The 14,857-nt window shown below is 44.1% G+C and overlaps 1 protein-coding gene and 1 long non-coding RNA gene across 3 annotated transcripts in view; one reads left to right on the top strand and one right to left on the bottom strand.

Moving 5' to 3' along the window:
* SATB1 (SATB homeobox 1) overlaps positions 1 to 7,865 on the bottom strand; it is a 93,862-nt gene extending 85,997 nt beyond the window's left edge. The window contains exon 1 of the mRNA XM_052798584.1: positions 7,617 to 7,865. The gene's annotated coding sequence lies outside the window, so the exon portion shown is untranslated. The remainder of the gene's footprint in view (positions 1 to 7,616) is intronic.
* LOC128146813 (uncharacterized) lies at positions 7,818 to 13,790 on the top strand. Of its 2 annotated transcripts, none has more exons than XR_008236845.1 (3): positions 7,818 to 7,952; positions 8,979 to 9,165; positions 9,806 to 13,790. It is a non-coding gene; the product is annotated as an uncharacterized LOC128146813 (long non-coding RNA). The 2 variants fall into 2 exon arrangements; XR_008236846.1 differs by having other exon boundaries at positions 8,979 to 9,255; positions 10,829 to 13,790.
* Positions 13,791 to 14,857: the final 1,067 nt, after the last annotated feature.

The following is a 14,857-nucleotide window of genomic DNA, read 5'->3' as shown; positions in this document are numbered from 1 at the left end:
AAGTCAGTTTCTCGTAGGACATGCAGTCCAAATAAAGCAAGCAGTGGAATCACAAGTTTCAAATGTAAAAATGTTATTATAAAATTATTACATCCTTTATCTTAAAAAGATTATAACAAAATTCTTCAGGAATGGCCAAAACGATTATGGTATTCAGTGAGTCAACTGAAGAAAAAAGAAAAAGAAAGCCAATAAAATACAGTCAATGGGACAGAGATTGATTTTGATTGATTGATTTTACTGTGAGATTTTCTTATAAAGCATAACAAAACCAGGGGCTCAACACCAATATCGTACTGTTCCTGCACAATACTGCTAGTTTAGAAGTGAAAAACAAAACCCGAAAGAGGACATACATATGATCGATTGAAAAGCTCTGCTCTAAAATGGTTGGATGTGGTTCCCATTGTGCCTCGTCCTGCAATGACCGCAGTGCGAAACACGGGGAACTGTGGGAAGTTCAGTGTGCGGAGGAGCACTTTTCGCAAGCTGCAAAATTACAGGAATCTGTAAATGTATCAAAAGAAAAACTCTAATTTTATGCACCTGATCTTTCTTGCAAATGTACTGACTTTTCCACAGCAATGTGTGGACCGAGTTATGAACCCCATAAATTTACATTATCCAGAACATGTTTCAGACAATACTCAATATCTGACATGGGAAAGCTAAGCTCCAAATTTCCTCTAAATGTTAAGCTGTACATGTGAAAAACCTACCAAACTACTCCTAGAGATTTTTTTTAATCTTACTTCTCAATATACAACTTAAACATGCTTTTTCATTTGGTGTTCTAAAATCTATCCTTTGAACAAGCAAAGAAATGCTGAGTTTGGGCCCTTGCACAGAAAAAAAACCCCAAACCTGCTAAACAACATTTCGAGTATTATTGCAAAAAGAAGTGTAACTACAGAAGAAATACTATTACAATAAATGCCCCATTCCTCCCGAAAATTGTGTAAAATTAAGTTGTTTTCATTGAAGACATGAACATTCTGGATTGGAGATCTTAATCTATAATCTTAAAAAGAAAGCTGGCAAGCAAGAGCTTGCATGTAAAAGTATATATCATTCTTTTTATGCACTAGTTACTATACAGATAACATGTCTCACAAAGACTGTAATTAAATGTCTAGTGCAGAAGTAACACTAAAAAGCACACAGTATTATTATATGACAATGAATCCTTAGAAGCTAAAACTGTCATTTTTTTAAGTTTTAAGATGCCTTTAATTATTCTTGAGACTTCTTACATTTATCAAGGAAGCCCACCTATGATGAAAAGCGTTAATGATTTAAAAATCTTTCTAATTCAGCTCTCCACAAAAATATTAATTTAATCTTCGATTATAAACATTTTAAAACTCACTCTGCAATTTCTTTCCACTTCATTTTTTGCCTTTGGTCCTTCTGTGAGTTTGCATGCATGCACACTCTCTCACACTCTCTCTCCCCTCCTCTCTTTCTGTCTTTTACTTAGTGTATTAGAATTGGAAATACAGGGCGTGTATGATATTTAGGATTTTTCTCCTGTTCATTGAAAATGTTTTTAATTACCTGGCTGTTACAAACAGACATGTATTCTAAGTGCACTTACTGAAAAGGAAATACCTTGGTCATACCTTTGCATGTGGGTTTGAGTTCAGAGCAGCAATTCTTTGCACTTGTGCTATACAATGTTTTCCACTCTAGGACTGATTTACAAATATAAAGAATTAATTAATCCTTCAGTGTTCTATGAAACATATATATTACTAATTTTATAGCTGGGTAAATAAACCAGGGGCACATTAAGGCCACATTTATAGAGGGATTTTGTGCTGCAGCTTCCTTTTCTTTCATACGAAGTTTTAAGTGCTGAGCATTTTCGAAATCAGGGTTACAGCATTAAGGATTGCAAACATGGCATGGTCAGTTATTCACTCAAGATCACACATTTTTGTCAGGGCTGAAACCAGAACCAGGACTCCAGACACCAGAAAAGATTACAAGACATGAGACAATCCTCCAGGTATATATGATCTGAGTGCATCACCATTTCTTCTAGCAAGCAGCAAGTGGAACGACACACAAATGATTGCTGCTGGCCAAATAAATCCTGTCAGAGCAGGATCCTGGGAAGATGAGATGCACTCGAGGTTTAAAGCACCTCCCTCATCTCCTCAGGTCATATCATGTCATAATGTGCCAAGGGAAAGAGATAGAGCAGATAGTCGCTGGGAGTTATGCAAGGCCAACACAGCTGATAGATAGATGTGGCCCATCCTGATGTTCTGCACCCAGGTGCAGCTGGGGTGACTGAGGTCCATCTGCAGGGGAGCAGACTGTTCTGCCTACCTAACCTGCAGTTCACAACAGAAAAGCATGAGGTGGCAGGAGCTAACTCTTGTGAACCTACAGCTGTGGAGATATCTTTCCAACGAAGCTTTACAACAGCTCAGGGAGAGGAGCTAGTATGCGCTCCAGTGAAGGGAAGCCTTCTTATCCTAATCCCAGCATACACAAATGCACCCAGTCTCACAGGACAATTGATCTCCAAAGAGAGCGCTGTGTATTGGTATTCTAAATAAATAGCTAAAAGGAGACCTTGGTATAAATACTAAGTGTTAGTGTGTCCCTCAGCCCGTCTGAACACCTAACGCTGATCCCCTACAAGAACTGTAGAAATGAAGGTCTACCAAACTCTGCAGTGATCCACCAGTGGGCATGGGAGGAAAGTCAGGCCCAGCAAGTTTAAAACAAGATATTTACAATTCAGACGGTGCCTGAGGTATGTTACTATGCTCTACTACTGTACTCTACTATTACTATGCCATTCCTACTACACTGCACCAGATTACACAGATTAAGAGTAGTTTACAGCTGGTACAAGGCACGAGGACCAGATCAGAACATATGAACGAGATCGGTACTGGCAAGTCTCTTTAAAATTAATCTCTGTCCAAGATTTATACCTACGGAGAGCAATGCAATGCAGAAATCATTAGAAAGTCAACATTTGCAAAGGAACAAAGCGGATATCAATTAAGTAATGAAGTGTTGGTGATAACTGTGGTAAGCTTACAGGCCACAGGATGGCAAATGTTCGAAAACGCCTACGTTTTTGAAGGGAACATTATAGTATATCCTTTTTGAAGTAATAGTTACAAGCTGTGGTGAGGGCTGTAGAGAGTTCATGATACTGCTCACATGGGAACTGACATACAAGCTAACTTAATGTTAACTACAATAATTTCAGAATCTGAGGAAAAAAATGGACCTCTCAGGTAGAGGTTATTAATGCAATCCTCTGACGGAGAATTTAGGAAAGCTTCCTGCAAACAGTGGGTTATTCTGACTGCGGTTATCTTCAGTTCAAGTGCCAGCTACGCGGACGCATTAGTCCAAGATTAAAAGCAACATCAACAGGGTTTTCTGACATAGACTGCATAAAGTTGCAAGATTTCAGTGTAACAAGCAATAAGAACTATAAGTTACTCTTTAACCGTCAAACTGTTTTACTTATTTTTTTTTTTTTAGAATCAGTAGCAACTTTGTGACAACTAAAGTTTAAAAAATGCACTTGATTGCATAGTGACAGATTTGCAGAACATTTTTCATCACACACACATATGTGCTTTCAGTTATTAATAAAATGCTTCTGCCCTTAATCTGCCATTGCCTGAATATACAATTTCAGTGACTTGGATAGACAAATACTGTTAAGGAATTCTGTTTTCCCTGTTTGAGATGCAATTCAAATACATCAAGTAAAACTGAATACTATGTCTTTAAAACTGGCTTCTGCATGCCACAGAAAGGAATACGGATTCACTTTTCTATTAAGTTCCTCTTGGATTGGAATGATAACAAAACTTTCTTTTCTTCCTTACCACCACCCCCCGCTCCCCCCCTTCCTTTTTTCCTTGTTTTAAACAAGGAAGAGCCAGCTGCCCTGGATAACACCACAGGTAGATATTAAAACGGAGACAGCCATTATTTAGTGGCGACAGGAATATAAATACATGCAGTAACCTATAAACTGGTGTTTACTTCAGGAAAGTAAGTCATATTTTTCCTCTGATTGCCATGCTGTCAGTTTAATGCAGTGTAAATAAACAGTAGGTGCATGATAGCTTTAAGTAGAAAGTGTTCATTCCACAAGAGGAGCAGATTACTGAAGCCTGATGCCTATAATGGCAAAAGCAGAACTTCCATTTTACCTGAAAATATAGCCTCCTGTGCTAAGAGACTTGTGGCTTTTCTATTAAATTAATTTGTCAGAATTCTATGAAAAATATTACATACTCAAAGAACTTTACCAAAACCATTCATTTTTGCAGCCCTCAACTTGAACCATTTGAAAAAACAAAAGCCAATCACTCCTCTGTAATTTCATCATCCCATCACTCTAAATGAAAGCTTTATATAATCAACCTAATATAACAGAAAATAAAATGATATATAGAATTGCCCATACTTTGAGTTATTTTGTTCTTACAAATATATTCCCTGACTGAAAGTAAAAAAATTCCCCTTTGGAAAAAGCAATGATTTCTGAGAAGATTGTATATACACTCTACATCTATTAACATAAATTATAAGAAAGTAAAATGTTCCAGATGTGTTTAAACTGTTGTAGAAGGAAAGTTTGTGGCTTCATCGGATATATATTAAATATTTCTAGAGAGAGCAATGGCAGTTATATACAAGAAAGCAATAAAATGCTTCAGTAGTATCTATGTTAAAAGAGCGTAGTTCCTAGAAATATAACTAAAACATTTCAGAAGTCATACTTCCTCCAGTTTTAATTCAGAAATCTACTTTTAATATATTTTTCTATATATTGCAAATTATTTTATTAATAATCTCCTTGATTTTTTTTTCAAATACAGCTGGAAACCTGAAAAAGGGCTTCAAATTCATCTGACAATGCTTAGAATAAAAAATAGGAGACAATAAAGAGGTAACAATACTTCCAAAAATTGAGTGGTTGACACAATTAAAAGATTTTTTTTTTTCCAAGAACACCTGACTTCAGCTGATCATCTTCTAAAGAGCAGTCGCAGACGTTTAAACCCCTCTCTCTCTACCCCAAACCTGAAATGTAGGATGAGTTAGTACTTATTCAGGACTTTCCTACTCTAAAGAGGTTTTTGTGCTGAAGGGGTGGATGTGCCCACGTTCCCGGCAGGACTGAACGTGACGGTACCCGTGGGATGCTGGCAGGGCTGCGGGCAGGGCTGGCGCTGCCTGCCCTGCCTTGGGAAGCACAGCAACAGAGGGCAGGTGCTCATCAGCTGACCCGCTGGGCCTACGCTGCAAACCAAAAAGGTGCCCTGCTCGCGTACAAGCTCGGGCTATCGTGGCAGACCCTCTCTGCCTCTCGTTCTGCCAAAGCACTATGTCCCATTAGCGAGTTACAGAATGACTCTGCCTGCTTCACAGTGCTTTCTCGGGAGCGCGCAGCAGCAGGTTAGGGTCCCTGCGTCGCGAAAATAACAGGAGAAGAGAAACTGCGAGAGTTACTTTCCTATTAAAAGTATTAAGAACAAAGTATATAAAAAGGAAACGGACAGTTTTTCAAAGTGTACACACAAAAAGCATTCCATTTAAATATTTTTTGTTCCAGTAAACTCTTTTGCATACAAAGGACTTATTTATTACATATTTGAACTTGTGGGAAAAAGGGAAGGAATGCACTGATTCCTGAAATAACTCTACAGTCTTTTTGGAGACTTCACTCTTCTGTGCTCTTGTTCTACTCAGAACAGTTTTATTCCAGGGACGGAGGAATTCCTTGGAGTCAGTTGTTTCTTTTCTACTCGCTGTTTATATTCAAGAGTGGGCATACATAGCATACTAGCCAGTGATTTTAATGTCTCTTCTATTGCCTTATTACGTTATGTGTGCTATCTGTTTAGATGCATGCTTGTACGTGAACATGTTGCATTTTCTGCCTGCTCGTTTTGTTACCTACTCTACGTTACTACACATTTCTGTGCAAACCATTGCTTTGACTTGAAAAGCAAGGTGATACCAGTAACAACCTCAAAAAGAAAATGAATTAGAAAATGAGTGTATGTATAAATGTATTAAAAGAGCATATAGGAATATGGGGCTGAAAAAGCACTCTCAAATTCTACAAATAGTGCTGCAGAGTAATTAGGAGATACCAATTGCAGAGAGCATCCTACATTCATGTCTTTACACTCCACGCTTACTGTTTCAAGTTGTTTTTGAATAGTGCGCCTGACTTGACACATTTCTATCTGGTGATTGTGTTAAATGCTTGAAGAGATAGTGAAATATCCAAGCATTCCTTGTGCTAACTTACAGCTGAAATTTTACACTTATTGTAACCTTTTCTAACAATGTGAGAAAAACAGAGTAAATATATTAAATTTGTTTCACAACAGATGCTTAGGTTGTTAATATTTAAGATGCCTATTCGTGCTATTCCTGTCTGCACATTTGTCAAAAATGTAAGCTTGAATGCTAATGTTTGCCAGCAGACTACAGCAGACAAATATACGAATGCACTGTACCAAAATAATATAAAGTAGAAGCAAGGGACTGCTGCTAACTCCCACCCCAGTAGCATGGACCAGAATGAAAGGGCACTACCAGACCATACGCCCCGGAGTCTCTGCATCTGAATTTGTGAATTATTTCCACGGAAGCGCTGCGCTCAGTGGGACTGACTAAAACCAGCGGAGAGCTTTTGTTAGTATAAACTCATTTCAGCTTAGGAGCTGGTGCAAAGTATTTCACCAAACTTGCATTTTAGCGAAGTTTCTCTCGCAGTCAGAGAAGACCGGAGACTGGCAGGGGGAAAACTCCGGACCGGGCAGGTGCCTGTCAGGAGCGCACCCCCGGGCAGCCAGCGGAGACGGCGACAAAAGGACGGCGGTGTGAGCAAACCTCGGGTGGCGGGTTTGGAGACGGAGCGGAAAAAATAAAAAATAAAATCCTGGAGCACAGAGGCGAGTTCCTGGCACTGCTCCCCGTGACCGCGGCACCGCCGGGTCGTGCCACGGGCGGGCGGGGGGGGACGTGCCGCCCACCGCCACGGGCGCGCCCCCGGCGGGGCGATCCGCCGCTGCCCGCCCGCCCGCCCGCGCAACCCCCGCGCCCCGCGGAAGCGCCAGCCCGCCCCCCCCTTCCCGCGCCCCCCACGCCCGCTCCGACCCGCAGCTTCGCCCCCCGCCGTCGGGGCTGCCGCCGCCCCGTCGCCCAGCGCCCGCCGCTGCCGGGAGGCGCGCGGGGCCGGGGAAGAAGTTTGCCAAACTTTTAGGTTTTTTTGGTTTTTTTTGGTTTTTTTCCCTCTGCCCCCACCCCACCCCCCGCCGCTCCCCCCATGTCGGCGGCGGGTGAGGCGGCGGCGGCGGGCAGGGGAGCGGAGCGGGGCCGGCGGCCGCCAGCGGCGCGGCGGCAGGTGTGAGCCCGTGCCGGCCGGGAGGCTCCGGCAGCGGCAGCGCCAAGCGCAGCCCCCCCCCGCGCCTCCCCCCCCCCGCCCGCCCGCCCTCCCGGGTCGGCACCGCCGGCCTCGGTAAATCAGCACGGCGGGCGCCCCCGGCACGGCCCCGTCCCTCCCGTCCCCGAGGAGCGACGCCGAAGGAGCGGGACCGACTCACTCATGGGAGCGCGGCGGGCGAGGCCGGCGACACCTCCGGCTTCCGAGGCGCCGGCGAAGTTAATTGCACTGAAGTTCAAGTTGTCTTTTCACCCATCAGGAGTGGGCGTTTAAAGGAAGGAGAGCGAGGAGGAGGAGGGGGAGGGGGAGGGGGGAGAGTCTCTCTCGCTCTCGCTCGCTCTCGCACACACACACACACACACACACGCACGCACGCACACGCATGCACGCGCACACACACACACACACGCCCGCCCGCCCGCCCGGCTCCGCTCCGCTCCCCTCCCGAGCTGCCTCAGCAAGGAGGAGCCCGGACGGAAAACACCAGGGCAGCAAGGTACCGGCGTGGGGCAGCCCTGCCTCTGTCTGTGTCTGTGCGTGTGTGTGTGTGTGCGCGCGTGTGTCTGTGTCTGCGCCCCCCCCGCCCGCTGCCTCGTACGGCCCCCTCGGGCGGGGAGGTGCGCGCTGCCCCCGGGGAGGGGGCGGCGGTGCCGTCGGGGCAGCGCGGCGGCGGGAGGCGGCTGCGGCCCGGGGCGGGGGGGGGGAAGCTCCGCGCCCCGCGCCGCCGCCTGCTCCGCGCCTGCTGCCTCCTGCCTGCGCGGCGGCGGGGGGCTGCGGGGGTGGGGGGGGGGGGTACCGAGCAGCGGCTGGAGCGCGGCGGCTGCGTGTCTGTGTGTGTGTGTGCGTGTGTGTGTGCGCGGCGTCTCCTCCTCTCCGCCCGCTCCTAGCCCCGCGTGGCGGTGGGCCTGACTTGGTGGAAGTGCCTGGGGCGGGGGGGGGGGTTGTTGTGTGTTTCCGTGTGTCCATCCCTGCCGCCCCCCCCCCCGCCCTGCGAGAGGGGCCGGAACCCTCTTCCGCCCCCGCATTGCATTCCCGGGCACCGCGCCCCCCGGCCCCCTCCCCGCTCCCCTCCATCCTTCCCCCGCTCGTTTATTTCCACACCTGCCCGCGCGCCCCGTGGTCGCGGCCCCCCCCCCCCCCCCCCCCCGCTGCTCCCCGGGCCCCAGCGGCGGCCCCTTTCGGGTAAGCAGCGCCCCACGGCCACCAGCGTTTTGAGGCAGAAGCTCCGCGACCGCGCTGGCGGCCTCCGCGGGACGGGGGTGCCCGGGGTGAGGACAGGCATCCCCCGCGGGTCGCTGCCCGCCCGCCCGCCGCCGCCGCCTGGCAGCCCCGCTGCCCCGTCGGGGCCGGGTCCCGCCGCGCATCACCCCCGGTTCCCTTGCCTGGTGTTTCACCGGGCACCACGTGCTCCTCAGTAACGCTGTCTGAGAATTGCCTTTATTCGTGTAACTTCTCCTTGGGGAGGGACTTGTTCTCTCTTCTTTTGTTTTTAAGACCTTCTTTCCCATCTTTGCTGATGCAGGATTTGGAAGTGGAGTTCCTGGAAAGTGAACCTGGCAACGAGTGCAGGTTTCCCTGAAAGCTGAGGCTCTTTCTTATTCCCTAGGAGACTGAGAAGAGAGGGGACCCTGGATGTCAGCCCCATCTCTGTTTTTTTATTTGTCTTGACTTTGAGGCAGATTTCCTCTTTCAGCTCTGGGAATCGACAGGTACAATTCCTGTAGGCACCTTTGCATGTCTGAGAAACAAGACCAAGACCATGAAGTTGATACGTCAGTGCTTTTCCTAGTTAACCAGTCGTACGCCCTTCTATTAATTGCTATTAGATAGTGCAACCTTGTAGCACGGTTATTGAATAATCATTAATCCACAGAGGATGCACAAGCCCAAAGGTTAATAATAAGAATAACAATTAATAATATTGACCTTGCTAGTGGGGAGAGTATTTTCGTCATAGTTATTAAAAGGCACTCCTATTTATATGTCGTACAGTGGTATAAATTTGGACCCAACATGTAGAGTACCAAATTACTGCAGCAACACCAGAAATTACTTTACTCCATTATCTCCATGTTATCAGGCCTCTCACTTTTTCTCCCTTTAAAATGTATCATCCACTACTCTCTCATTTTAAAGAGAAATGCTAAGTCTTTAATCAATTCTGACATTTCCACTAGAAAATAACATCGAGCTCTCTTATACAGATAAAAATTTATTTGCCTGCAGCTGATCTGTTGTAGTGTTTCGGACCTATTCATTTCTCAGAGAGGACTTAGCTTTTTATGGTCTTTAGGTACCACAGGGTAATAAATAGAAAGGCAGTACAAAGGGGACATTCTCACTTTGTAGGTCCAGCTATCCGCTCCCTAGAGCTGCCTGCTTGCACAGCTACTCAGACTGACTGACTGACTGACTTAACCTTCCTTCTATTGTCGACGACCCGTCTCCTTTATTTGTATCACACTCTTCTGACTGGCTGGTCAGTAAGTCCTAATAATAATCACATTTCATGTCTTAGAAATCTAATAGTCAAGTTACTCATTCTTATAAATTACAGCTAAGCTATTTGGGTTAGTCGTGTTACCCCCACTTTAAAAGGCAGGGAAACTGAAACAGGAAAATTAACATATTTGCTTGAGGCCACACATGGATTTAAGAGTAGATCCAGGACTGGAACTGAATTTAGACCAAGCTCCCTCTTAAAGATCCTCAAGTGCGCTATGGAAAACGCTTCTTTAAAAAAGAAATGTAATGTAAATGTTATTTTTCATCAATTTTGTATATTAGTCAAAATACACACACTTTTTTTTAGATCACATTTCTTATTCTAAAGGTAAGATTTATCCGGCTTTTTAAAAAGTGTGGTGATACCTTTCAACTACATAGGGCTGTTTACTTTGGAAACAAGAAACATTTAATATGAGATTGTGAGCAGTAATGGGAACAGAATTGCTCGTTATTAGGTTACTGTAAACAGTATTTGCTGCATGTTACGGGCCAACAAAATATAACGAGAAGTCCGGCATTAGTATAGATAAGGTGCTATTGCTTACCTAGTGTGCATCGGTTTTCACCATAATGCTCCTTCAGTGCTTTCAGTATCAAAATACTTAGCATGGGTCTAAACACTGAAAAGCATACGGGAGAACCATATACTGTGTTTGAGAGTTATGGTTTATGTCATTAAGCAGTGAGTTTTACCAAGTTGTGTCACTCATGTCAATGAAGCAAGATGTATATTGCCTGCCCTTTAGCTGCGGCATGTCATCAAAGCTGTATTATGGTATGACTGAGTGCAGATGGCATGCCTAAAAAGCAGGTGTACAATGTAACTTTCCTATTACTGACACTTAGATATTTCCTCTTCCTCAGTGTCCACCCCCAGATGTTTGCTTGCCCAGCCTTCTACAGGAACTACAGAAAGTCCTGCTCATCCTGCTCATCCCTAATGGCTGGAATTGTACAGTCAAAACCTATACAGAACAAGTGTTCACATATATTTTTATGTATTTATGCTGACAGCTCTATTCTGAGCTTTTTTAGAGTCCTGATCTGAGGGAAGTGGGTGCAGATCTCATTCAAATAATCATTCTCCAATACCATTACATTACCTGCCAAAAATGAAAGTGGCATATGAATCACAATAAGCCACTCATGAATTTGTGGATTTAGAGCCTGCCAAGGAACACCAGAAATCCACATGATTTCAAAGTCCCATGAGTTTTAGGGACTTTGAACAATGTGTAAAAGTACATTTATCCAAAGGCCATCTTATTGATGACCCATCCTATAAGGACTACAGACATAACCAATTCAAGTGAAGGACAACATTAACTGAAAATATTTCTGTTCAAATCTTTCAAGTGAGGTAGTGAAAGTGGTGAATCTGCTAATTGAAACCATGTCAGAGACCCTTCCTGAGGTGCCCCTTATTGAAGTGCTACTGTGACATAATGATGTGGAAATATGCTTTTGTGTGAGAAGAGCTATTGGATCTTCTGGGAACTATCACAGATGCTTTCCAGTTCCTTTCAGACATGTAAATATCTTTATGTTTAGACATGAGTTGAGCGGTGTAGGAAATGAAGCCGAGTGAGGCTTGGAGTGGGGTTAAAAGCATCCACATAGATCCAGGAACCAAGTAAATACATGTGAGGGTTTTTTTCTGTATCTGATGTTAGCTAGGGCTTGAAATGAAATGTCCATTATTAACAAGAAGCGCTGCATGAACGTATGCATACTTGAGAGTTATATTGACCCATAGTTGATAGAGAAGGCCATCTTCTGCCTGAAATTACAGATGATCAACAGAACTCTCAGTAATGCTCAGATACTTAGGTTGTTCCCAAGTAATATGTACCTTATCAAGTATGGTTTATTTCCAGTTTGTAGTATATGGCTAATGCTACAGCAGTCAAAAACACTACATGCCACCTAGCACTTCTTATGATTGCTTGCTTTCTTCATGGTTTGCTTTAAGCTAAGCACTTCAGAAACTGAAAATAACATTTGAGTCTTTTTTTCCCCCTTAACATACAAAAACAGCAGCATAAGTTTTGTAATCTACTTATATGTTAGTACTTGTGAAACGTAGCAAAAAACCCTGCTTACTAGCATGGTCTACACATAGCTGTCTCAGCAGCTTCATGAAATATGAAGACTTGGTTTGAGTAACTATGTTCCAACCGGTATTAGCGTTATCTGTCCTAGATGAAAATGGCAGTGAACAAATACAACCATGCTGGAGTGGCCTTCTGTGCATATTTTAAATGCAAGTGGGCATTGTCAGCTGTACCATAACCTTGTCTGATGTTTCATCTGGCTTGTGGCTCAGTGGAAGACACTCAGATGACTTTTTCTGAATGTGGCTGCTGCTTTCAGTGTATTTCTGCAGTCTTTTGATTATTTTACTCTTTGTTGGTTACACACCAATCTTCTGGGCTTAGGCCTATGCTGCCTCACTATCTGAATGCCTCTCTTGAAAATTTGTTCACTGAAATGGGCATCACGTCAATAATAACAAATAAATCTGTCCATCTCCAGACTGGGTTAAGTTTCCTCCAATCATTCACTGAAGGTTCGTGTTTCCAGGCTCTGATGCTACAGGTACCTCGATCTGTTCAGCTTCTCTCCAAGGTGATAACTACTTTCTGTTCCACATCTCTGTTACAGGAGATCTTTTGATTACCTATAAAAGTAAGCTGCATCCTGTAGATTTCCTCTTAAAACTTCTGCTTTACGGAAGAGAAGATCAACTTGTTGCAGGTGCATCAATGGCATCAAGCTCGCTTCTCTTTTGCCTGACTGCCGTTTCCATCTTCTGTCAGTCTAAAATTACCATTTTTGAAAGGATTGAAGGAGTTGTATTTATTAATATTTGTGTGAACCATTTTTCTTGCACATTGTCTGTTCTTCTTTTCTTCTTCCCCTTGGTGTCTGGTTCATCTTGGCAGCTTTTAAAAATTCTGTTGCCTCTAGTGAGGGACTGCCAGATTAAACCAGTGAAGAGAAACCAGGTGACTGTCTACTTTTACAAATATAGGTTGTGTATAATAAATTCAGGTTTTACATCTATGCAAATTAAATCATCATATGATTCTGACTACATGCATTTTTTATCAAATATGGCATATATTTCACAAATTATATTTAACTTATAGTCATGTTGCTATTCTGAATACCTAGCTAGGAGTTACAAGGTGTGCCACTAGATCTTAGTAAATAGGCTTATGAAAACAGAAGAAATAAGAGAAAATCACCTTTTTTTCTTGTATTCCTGGTAAGTCAGTGGAAAGGCTTTTCCTGCTATAGGTGATGATATAAACACCTCACCACTAAGCTGTTTAGAGACACAAGTACATCTTGTTACTAGAAATGTAGAGATTTTGTAAAGGCCTAAACAGAACATGCCCAGAATAAAGAAGTTCTAGAGCAATGTGTCTTTTTGTCTGGAGTTTACCGCATCTAGTTAGTAAGGCCTTCCGCTAATGGTTCTGTCATGGAGTGGAAGACATTAGTCACAATGTCAAAATAAACATTTTACTTCCGCAAAATTATATTTTCACCTCAGGAATATTGTGAAGTGAAAATAGGATTTAGCACAATTCTTCCTTGGGGGTTTATTGACAGACGGGGCAGTTTTAGTGTAAGGCCCTAAGCCTTGCAATACGATCCCCAACCATAGGTGCACGATACTTTGAATAATCAATCTGTCAGCTGAGCTATGAAAAGGATTATGCTGTGAAGGTAACAACTCAATGGTTTCACTGTTAATTGTCCTCGGCAACTGCTGCTGTTTTTTTCATAAATAAAACAATATTTTGGTGAGCACAAAGATGTCTCTGTCAATACTTGTATTTCGGTCAGTAAGAGGGTCTGGATGGTGTGAAATGTGGGACTCAGTGGAATTTAAGCATGTGAACAAACAGGTGTGATTCGGAAAACGTCTGCTAAGCAGTTGCCTAAACCTCAAAGCGCTGCATTTGCCTCTCATGATTCATGCCTTGGAGTGAGTTAGTTCCTTTTCCACCTGGGACTCCCGAGCAGCCTTTCAGGAGTGCTCATGCCCAAGTCCTCTGGACCCCAGGACCACCGATGTTCCTCCACCCAAGTGTCCTGGTCGGCTTGACCTCCTGGCCACTCCTGGAGCATGCCCCAGACTCCCTGACACAACTGGCTTCTTGACAAAATGCAGCAGAGTCACAGTGGTAACGATGGTACTTACTCCCAGGACTATTTTTTTTTTTTTTTTGGAGGGGGGTGTTGTGTGTATTCCACAGCAATTTAATATAGCGAGGACAGAAATAATCCCGAGAAAACTCTGCATGTGCCCCAGCCCTGGGAATAACGTAAACATTAGATTATGATCTAAGGAATCTTGAATTTGTTTGTGCTCAAGGGCACTGTTTCAGCAGAAGGGTCGAGACTGCCTTTTTTAAAATAACCATCAGCCTGATGGTCAGAGTCCTCCCTGGGGTAAGAGGAGTTGTGAATTGGGGCCTTTCAGGGCAGGAGAGATGAATCCCATGATTGCGTGAGTGCTCTAATCACAGAGTTGTTACATAGAGGGAGATGGGAAGCCAGCTTCTCCTCCAGCTATGTTTTAATAAAACATAAGTTTTGAAGGAAAGATCACAGGAACCTATTTTCATAAAAAGAATCAGGGTGTAGATACTGAGTGGATGGAGGCATCTCTCAGACAGCCCTGGGTAGAGCCCTGTCTTTAGAGGTAACCCTCAGGTAGAGCCCTGGCTTTAGAGGGAGGCAGGATTTTAGATTTGGGGAAAAACCTCATTTTTTCCCTGGTTAATTCCAGTCAGCTTATGTTGAGGTCAAGGCACGCTGTGCTGGCTTCTTTCCAGGCCGCCCGGGTGTGTCTCCATGTGCACTACAGGAAAGTCA

This window comes from Harpia harpyja, chromosome 1 (assembly GCF_026419915.1).
Source record: "Harpia harpyja isolate bHarHar1 chromosome 1, bHarHar1 primary haplotype, whole genome shotgun sequence".
NCBI lineage: Eukaryota > Metazoa > Chordata > Aves > Accipitriformes > Accipitridae > Harpia > Harpia harpyja.
Note: the sequence above shows the minus strand (reverse complement) of the source record. Positions and strands in the feature narration are given on the sequence as shown.